The following is a 10478-nucleotide window of genomic DNA, read 5'->3' as shown; positions in this document are numbered from 1 at the left end:
TATATATACATATATAATATATATGTATATATATGTATATATATGTATATATATATATGTATATATATATGTATATATTATGTATATATATGTATATATATATATATGTATATATATACTATATATATATATATATATATATATCACCAACAATTACCACCTGTTTTTAAAGTTCAGGTGCATAGCCACACCAATGACACATAAAAGCCTACCACTCTTTGCATCAGCATCTTATAAACGCTCATGTTTTATAAAACTGTAGGGGTGAAGTTGAATATCTCTTGCATGTCGAAAAATGAGGTCTGCGTATATTTTACCATCATGCGCTTAGGCTGTTTGTGTTTTTTTTATTCATGCATGAACAAGAATAGCGTCCACAAAACAATTGCCTACCACAACCACTTCACGCAGGTTCTCGACACACTAAAAATTGCATTGATAAGATATATTGTACTCTTCAGTTGACATAAAGTAAAACAGAAGCACTTTACCAGGCATCAGGTCCAAAAATGGTCGTGAGCTTTTACCCAAATACGCCTCGGCAGATGCCCACCTGTTAAGAATGCATCTTCCCGCTGGTAGCACCGTACGCATATTATAAGCTTGCTGTGTGTCATACCCAGCCAGCAATCCATCGAGGCCCCGGCCGAGCCCCAGACGGTCAGACTGGGTAGGCAGCAACAGGATGCGCAGCACGCCTCCAGATGGCCCTTGCAACATTTTTTATGATGGTCTGTGGCCTGGGCACAGCCTGCAGCCTAGCTGGGCACCACCTGAGCACATGTTGGCTAAATATCAGGACATCGGCGTGGCCTGGGCAGGCGCTGAGCTCCAGCTGGGACCCCGCCTGTCCCCATCTGGAAGAAGCGCCGTATACCAGCTGGACGCAAGTCAGTGCCCGGGATGGACCCAGCAAGAAACCTGCGCAGCAGAGCGAGGTGCATGGTGGGTCTGATAAGGGCGTCATCTGGGTTAGGAATGTTGAACATAAACCGATTTCTGTAGGAAATAACTGATAAAGTCAAAGGACAGAACTGCAGCATACGTGTATTTCCCGACATTATCGTTTTATACCTATAACAGCCAGACGACTGAAACTTAGCGCAGGAAAGCCTATGCTTAACAGTCTGGTACTGTGATATGTAGCTGATGGGCTTAAGGGGAGTGTTCCAAATTTGTATAGGGTTTTGAAATGAAATGGACATCTTAAAAAGCATTCGGTGCATGTCACAGCCCGGCCCTTCATAAGACCTCAACGCCCGTAGCTGTCCAGTTACACGCCCGCGAAAATTTGCAGACTTTTCGGGAAGGCTTTTCCAATGTCACCCAGGTATCCATGACGTCAACATGATGTCAAATCCTGGCATTCCATTGGCCAGGCGGCGATCAACGCCGAGATAAACATAGCTGTCGAGTCGTTCATATCTGGTGTTCGCGAGCACGGCTTCTAGATAAAACGGCCGGCAGTTGGCTCTCTTTTAATATTTTGCAAGGCATGATGACGCAATCAAACATTGACGCCTCGAAGGGCATGTTTACTAAGAAGAGTACATGTGCTGCCTAGAGCAGTTTTTTCCATTAAAAAGTATGCCAGTTATAAGTGAGCTTATTTCATCATATCTGAAGTTTGCCTCAATACCATCAAGTGTGCAACATCCGTTTTAAACCGCTTGTAAATGCGCTGTTATGCGAACAACGAACAGAAGATGTTGGATAGAACCACATTTTGTTTTTTTGCGACGGCCAGGGGTGCAGTTTTTGGCCTCGAACCCCCAACCCAATTTTGAGAAGAAACCACACAAAGTCCGGGATAGACCCATTTATGGATGCATTCTTCTCCCGAAACTACGCCCGTGGTGACTGTGTAGTTTAAGTGAGAGGTAAATATAGGCACCTCGGTACGCAAAAATCGTATAGGACTAACTGGAATGAACATGTGCAAAGCATGGTAAGGGAAGTAAATAACATTTTCATGTTTGCCAAGAGAGCATGCGGTAGATGTCCCAGAATAAGAAAAAAAATAAAACACGTAGATAAGACAAAAGCAAAAGCGATGGTGTTCGGAGAAAAACGAGGAGAATGAAGACATAAATGTGTTGACTTTTCGGCAACATGCCTTTATCAAAATGAATAGCAAAAGTTGTTGACTGAGTTGAAAAACGCTGGAATTATACACAACCCGGCCAGTGAATGTTTTGCATACTATATAAATTTAATGATGGGAACCGCAACGCAAAAATTGCATCCATTATTGTTGAACCAAACCATGCATATCGGGATCACTCAAGGAAAGCTCGCTCTGTGCAATTTTGTCTTTTTTTTTGTTAGCACATTTCAGCTTTCTCAAAACGATCCTAGATTGGAGCAGCGCAGATCTAGCTATTATGTCTGTTCTGAGTATGGTTATATACTCAGGAATGTTGACACACTTTCGGATAAGGGGTCGATTTGAGTCCCAAAGGCTTTTACAAAATGATATTCGAATGGCGTGGCCTAGTCGCAGCCAAGTTTCTACAGCTGTAGGCAATTAAATAGCAGATATTTTCACATAAAATATTAGATTTCCTTGTAAGGCCACTGACTTAAGGCAGGTCAAAGTCAGACCGTGGCTGCCAGCAAACACAATTTCAAGGAAATCGTTCAATTTGACACGACTGTCAGCGAAGGCAGCTTAAGGAAATCGTTCAATTGGTCACGATAGCGGAGTGTTAGATAAAGCTACACATCCCTAAAATAGTTTCGTATGCAATAAAACGATTTAATTTAAAAGCAAGACAATGTCCGTCAACCTAGGGTCAGGTATGAAGGTCAGACCGAACTCAAAACCAACCTGCCTTTTTAATGGAGAGCTTGCTTTATGAGATAATTTTTGATGCATCTTTCAAACGTGTTGATAACCGCGACCGCAACAGACATCACCTATGGACTTTGTAAAAATCAGAGTAAGTAACTGACCTCAAGTGACTCAGATCAACTACTTGTTCTTAGGAACGTACTACCTGGTGTGGTCCTTGATCTTTTATTCAAATCGTTTCTTTATTACGTTTTTTACGTTATTCAACTATTTACGTTATTTACGTTATTTATTTACGTTATTTTTTACTATTACGTTTATTTAAATCGAGAAATCAAGACCATCTCGCATGTTTTTTGGTAACCATGACCTTCTCAAGGTAACAAATGTCACTAGCCTAAAATGAACACCAGTGACGTTTTGCTTAAAATAGGTATCAGGTTAAACGCGGTTGCATGAGAGGCCTGGGAGCATTTTGCACGCCGATCTTCAGCTTTACCTTGCTTGATCTTATTTAACCCAAATTTCATAACCTCTGGACGTCAGTTTTGACATAAGTGAGTTCACCTACGGGAAACCTACCCTGCAGACTTGCCACCTCTACCTTTCTCAGTTGTAAGACCTTGGGAGGTCAAATTAGCCCCCACCCGAGCGAAGAGTATTCAGCCGGCGATTCGAGCTCGCGTATATGCCGTGGATTATTTTTGTGGCGCTGCATTGTCAAACATAGCATTGATATAGCATTGTCGAAGCCCGGAGCGGCGCCAGGTACTTGTGACAGGTCAGGCATAATGATATATGTAGAGAAAAGCAGGCGGTTATCTTTTCATCTAACTCTTGGGGTGAACGGGCAATTTTAGCACTGTTTGGTATATATGTTGTCTTACTCGGTGCACTTGTCTTGTGATAAATTGCCGTGGCAGCCTTGCGATGCAAATGATGTGGCATCAATTGCAGTCAGATCTTTCCAAATTCCGAGCGTTGCACCATATAGGTTTCAATAACAGGAAACATATTCCCGGAAAGTTAATAATAGGGTATTTTTGAGGCCTTTACATACGGTATGCACGCAAGGCCTGTTGACCCCTTGCATTAGGCACCCTTCGCGCAGGAAAAAAAGTCACACGGATTTTCACTTCGTGGCCCATATTCACAATTTTGACCATAATAAAGCTATAGAAAGACACTATTGAAGGCTTTATTCCTCGCAAAATAACCATGAGAAAAGAGAGCTAGATGGATTGATAATTCCGTTACATGTCTCCATCGAAACGAATATCAGTAGTAAATTCAAAATTGCCTGGCGATCCCACTACATTTTTCAGGTTGTTTTAAACCGCGAGCCAGAGCTTTCACAAGTCACCAAAATTCAGGGATATTTGGTGACCAAACCATAAGGCCAACAAGTGAACAAGTGACAACAGCTCCTGAATGTTGGTGATTTGTACAAGCTGTGGCCCGCTATTCTGAAAACACAACTAAGAAATTGAGTGAGGACCGCAGGCGATTTTGAATTTACTGCTGATATTCGCTTCGATAAAGGCATGTCGCAGAGGTATGAATACATCCATCTCTCTTTTCTATTGGTTATTCTACGAGGAATTAGGCCATTGACACTGTCTTATCTATGTCCCCAATGTTCCTCGCAAATGTACTTCACAACTTACTTACATCATGAAGCTACCTCGCAGCGATGGGATTTTCTCCTTCAGTTATTACAACCCGCCGCTCTCGAGGAGTAAGAAAGGCAGATGTTCCCCGCAAATGCACTTGACAACTTACGTTATGAAGTTACCTTACAGCGATAGGATTCTCTCCTTAGCTATTACCCAATACTGCACTCGAGGAGTAAAAAGGACAATTTTGATAAAATGTTGCTGTTTTAGCTGTACTGTAGCACAGTACGATCAAATCTTCTAGCAATCGTCTATTCCATCTTTTCGACATGATTCAGTTTCAGTTTGAAATCAAAGGGACTACGCCACTTTTTGTACCCTTTACTCATTGTTAGATCAGAAGCGTTTAAGTTATCGAAACGATTTACATCTATGTAATGTTTACATCGATTTCGTCTATTTTTATCGATGATCTTTGTTACGTTCATAACCATCATCGCGCATGGATGTGCAGGCTGGTAAAAATAACACACTTCCACCTTCGACCAGCTTCAACCATTGATGACATTCACTTTTATATCATCGATTGGATTGCTTGGAGCGAAGGATTTTACTCATATAATGTCAGAAAGCCAATGACGGTACTTACTACACACCACGAATAGAACCCCCTCAGAAAGCCATGGTATGGCTGGCCATCACCGAAAGAGATAGATAAGAAGCTGAACCACAAAACCCTCGCCAAAACTCCATCTCCAAGTTGACAGATTGATCCCAGTATACCACCTCAGAAAATGCGCTAGTTTCGACCCATTCCTGGAACGGCCAATATGAGATTGTTTGTTTTGAATTTTGTGAAGATATAAATAAGAATCCTTTCGAAAGATATCAGCTGTTAGCAGCGTACCAGCTCTGTACCGATTCCCGAACAAAAAGACGAATGGACAAATGCCGAATGAAAAAATTCGGACAAAAATAGTTACACGAGAACAGTCCAGACAAATAAAAGTCGACAAGGCTTAAAATCGAGTCGGAAAACAGTGGAAGGACGAAAGTTCAAAAGAGGCAAATGTTGACAGAGGAAAGGTCAGGTGGAAAATTTGGATGGCATACAGGTCGGCAGGGATAAAAGTCAGATAAGAAAACAATTCAACGGTCAACAGCAAACAAGCAAGGAGTCATGATAATTCCAAACAGGGTCGTAACAGGAGATTTGACGCCTTGGCCCCTTACCAGCGCCACCCATTTGGAAAATGACATGTCACAGTAAACTCTCCGATTGAACTGCGCCATTCTTCGGTATGATAAAGCCGTTAACACAGTTGCCTGGATGATCATGTTCACTTTACTTATGGTTCCAAGTTCCAATTTATCACAGCGGCAACTATTTCACAGTTGACTAAGTCACTGAATTCAAGTAGCAGTTATGTGGCAAAGTTGTGAGCAGGGCATTAACCAAGTTCGTATTTTACACAGCCAAGCAACTGCCTGCGCGGGAGCTTCATCAAAACGCCTCCAAAAGGCGATGGAGACCTACTGCTGGATCTCGGGTACCTTCATATATGACAAAGATTTCGGAAGCAACAACCAGCTCGGTGCGTAAAAGCAAGTGAGTCAGACTAAGAGTCCTGCGTTTATCACATCCGGGAGACAGAGGCGTAGGCAAAGCCAGAAAAAGCGAATGGTAAAGAGACAGAAAGGCAATAATCATATACGACAGTCATGCTGCTGTAAAGTCAGGTGCCTATATATCTCGGGTACCATCGCATTTTAAAGTCAACATGGGCAGTGCTGTTTCAAAGCCCTCAGACCATCTTTCCACAGAAAAGCTTTGTGTGTAAAGGCACCGTTCCACATTTGTATGGGGATTTGAACTGACATAACCATCTTGAAGATCATTCGGCAGAGTTTACACCCCTGCCCTTCTTAAGACCTAAACCCCTCTGGTTTCCGTGCTGTACGCCCACGGATATGTGCAAACTTTTTCCGGGGAACTATTTCAAGATCATCCATGTATCCATGACGAGATAATAACGTCATTCTAATCCTGCCATTCTGTTGGCCATGCGGTAAGGCCTAGAAAAATAAAATTGTCGAGTCGTTCATATCTGGCGTTCGCGAACATGATTTCCATATATAATGGGCTCAACTGGCTCCTAATAAATGTTGTGCAAGGTGGGATGACGTAATTAAACAGCGACGTATTGAAGAGCATATTAACTAACTAGAAAACTGTGTTGTCTGGAGCGGCATGTTCCACTTAAAGAATACCAACAGTGACAAGCGAGCTTATTCATCTTATCTAATGTTTGCTTCATTGTGTTCAAATTGGGAACGTTTCCTTTAAAGGGATGTCCCACATTCGAAGACATTGAAACACCCAACAAATATGATGAAATAAGCTCACTTATGACCACTGGTATACGTCATTTAGAAACGACCACGCCGGACACCATTTTTCGGTAAGTAAATATGTTCAATACGTCATTGTTTGATTAGAATATATAAACAAATCCACAATCACATATTTGTTGGCCTTGATCGCTCCAGGGCTTATGGAATGGCAGAATTTGCATTACTTCATTATGACGTTATGGATACCTGGGCGACCTTGAAATAACCTCCCCGACTGAGTCTCTCCATCTTTGCAGGCATGTAGCTCAGAAACTAAAGGGGTTTAGGTCTTAAGAAGGAAGGGCTGTGAACTGCACCGAATAGTCTCCAAGATGGCTATTTCAGTTCAAAATCCCAAACAAATGTGGAACGCTACCTTAAAGAGAACAGTATGCATGGTACCATCATATTTGACATCTTACTGACAATCTGGTGTCATCTTGTACCTTTTCACGAGGTCACATTTAAAGGGGCAAAGTACCTAAAAAATTCCAGCATCGATGACCATGCTTTCTCATATGCTCTCATGATCTCTCCCCTCGGATTCCGTGTCCTACGATTTCCTGCAGCTTTGACTTGGCATTGAACGGCCGTGTATCCATTTGGTAATGAGACATTCAATATGGTGTAAAGTGATGGAGCCCAGCCGCCACGAAGCCTCCCCTTCCCCCACCTCGGTACCGGCCTGACCCCCAGGAGACGACCTCGGTACCGGCCTGACCCTCCAGGAGACGACCTCGGTACCGGCCTGACCCCCAGGAGACGACCTCGGTACCGGCCTGACCCCCAGGAGACGACCTCGGTACCGGCTGACCCCCAGAGACGACCTCGGTACCGGCTTGACCTCCAGGACGACCAGCTGCCTGTGATCGGGATCGGGGCAGCTCGCGAGGAGCAGGACGAGAACGTCAACATCACCTACACCAGTGGGTGCCGATCGTGCTGTTCCTGCAGGGCGTCAGCATCGACATACCGCACTGGATATGGAAGATGTTCGAGGACCACCGCATTCGTAGCCTAGTCGACAACATTGTGGAAACAGGGCTGGGGGAAAAGAAACGCCGGGAACGACAGGCGAAGGTGATACGTTACCTGTTGGACAGCAAGGGCAGCAGCCGTTGGTACGCCTACCAATACGTATTTTGCTAGGGCATCAACTCAACCAACGTGATGATGAACATCGCACTAGTGAACAACTTCCTTGGTGGCAACTTCTTCACCCTTGGCACCAAGCTGATTCAGTATAATCCTGAATGTCCGGAGGCTGTTCATCCACTGGCCATTGACCCGTCCAAGTACACTTTGCCGAAGCAGACCAAATACACATTCCGCTTCTTCGGCGTGTCCGGTACCACGCAAACATTGGACTCTATATATGCATCCTGCCGGTGAACATCTTCAACGAGAGGCCGTATGCAGTGCTGCGGTCCTGGTACACTATTCTGGCGGCAGTGACGGTGGCAAACCAGGTCTGGCGGGTCGCCATGATAGTCTCGCCCGTGCTGCGCGTATGGATCCTGCAGTTGAAAAGTCACCCGTGCAACGTCACCAACATGCACGTGGTGTTAAAGGTTGTCAACAGCATGACCTTCTCTGATTTCCTCTTTGCATGGCACTGTTTGACCTCCCTGCGAGAGTACTCCGAAGAGGTCGGCACTCAACTGTCCACGAACGGTCCGGGGTGTAACGCACACTTCCGCGCATGCTCCAGCTAGAGGAGCGGGAAACACGAGTCAGGCAGAGTCCGCGTCTGGAGACGGCTGACGCCCAACAGTGAAGAAGACGACGTCTTGTACGCTTCTGCCGACAAATGTCGCACTTGAGAACAGATTGGAGCTCCCCTGAATAGGCGTGCATCCTACGCTGTTGCCTGCATACGCAGTGATATCTCATGGGCGCAGACACGCCTGTGAATTGCATATGCTGATGATTTCGTCTTTGAAAACAAGTTGCGTGAGATTGGCATATCGCCACACGTGCGTTCAGGACCCGTGTAACAATGAAAGACCGGCGCCACTGGCCGATGTAAACGTGTGACCGGTTACGTCATGACAGCCCTTAATAACTCGTTCATTGGGATGATCCAATCGCTCAGACGGGATAAATGGGTCCGCCTTGACCCGTTCCTCAGAAGACGTCACTCACGGAGAGAATGTGACCTCTGCCTGCTCGGCAAATAGGGAATTCCAGGACAGATCGACTAGCGTCTAACACTCATCGCTCGATTGAACGAAACTAGACCACATCAGTACCTGATGGCGGCTAGCATACCTGTGAGAGTACCTGTGCCGTGGCCGACGGTCAACTGAACGGCGTGAGTCGCGTGGCCACCGGGCCGCACTGTCGCCGGGCTGTCCGGTCGCGTGGGTGTCGTACCCCGCCCGGGGCGATGGCGGACCCGAGACGGGGCGAGGTGTGCTAGCTAGTCAGCGGTACGCCGCGCGGGTACACGCGAGGTCACGTCAGGCCGGCACCACATGTGTCGGCCTCATTGGTGCATAGTGCTTCGCACGCTTCGGTGTGCTTTGGAGAGGCCGTCAATACACGTATGTTCGCCACAACGTCGGGCTTTCAAGTTGATTAAACGGCAGTGCTTGGCGTCGCAGATCAGCTGATTGCAGTGGTGCAATGGCGATAACAATGAAGCCGACTTATGATTCAGCTGGCTGGATCCTCGTTCAATATTCTGAAGATCTCGCAAGTCACCAATTACCATTTTGGGGCAAGCACAGCATGGCAGGAAGGGCGGGGGGGGGGGGCAAAGTGCTACTCGCCCCCCCCCCTGCCAGCAAGCCGGGGGCAAAAGTACGTTTCTGCTCCACCACTCAAGAAAAAACGGGAGGCCACGTTTTCCCCAAATAAAGGCACTATAGATACGCATAGATTACCAGTATTAATATCAAAGAGGCCCCCATAGCTGAGCTAGACAGTGATAAAGAAGACCATTTTCTACATCAAGAGATCCGTTTTTCTGGATCATGCGGGCACCTTCACGAATGCTCAGGATCAGTGGACAATTTTGCGTTAAAGAGGCCTGTTCACTGGTTCAAAAAAGCCACCTTTACAGGCTGAGGCCCTGTTTTGGGTTCAGTTGTTCGGCCGTTGTGATAGGCCCACTCTTTTTTAAGGATTCATGTTTTGTTATGGAATACGTGATGCCATAATAATTTGAGACACAGATTATACGAGAACTTTACTGAAAAATACGAGCCGTTTTTCACGCAACTGACCACTGTTGTTAGGCATTTTAGCAAGCACCACGACGCACTATGTTGCTAAAACCGTAATCACACACTTTTCTGTTGGCGCTTATGTTTCCGATCACAAATTTGTGGGTGTGGAATCAATCGATATTGAAACAATTCGCGCTACATCGCTAAAAACAATGACACATCCTACGCGCCGACATGCAAAAGCTGCGTGATGGGTTCTCAACAAAGACGCCTCCTAACTTCTACGACGCAACACACTACATACTGCACAGTTTCACATGAGTTTTAAAGCGCCATCCTATCAGAATGTCACCGTCCCACGATGCTTTTCGTACTATGTGGCAACTTCGTGTGCACAGAAATGGCTGCTGCACCAGTCACATTAAATCATCTGTTGCACAATAACCAAGAGCGCAAGCAGCCCCACCAAACGCTAGGCGCGCGCCGTCGACTAGAGGATAC

This window comes from Pollicipes pollicipes, unplaced genomic scaffold (genome assembly GCF_011947565.3).
Source record: "Pollicipes pollicipes isolate AB1234 unplaced genomic scaffold, Ppol_2.1 Scaffold_4881;HRSCAF=5763_pilon_pilon_pilon, whole genome shotgun sequence".
Taxonomy (NCBI): domain Eukaryota; kingdom Metazoa; phylum Arthropoda; class Thecostraca; order Pollicipedomorpha; family Pollicipedidae; genus Pollicipes; species Pollicipes pollicipes.
Note: the sequence above shows the minus strand (reverse complement) of the source record.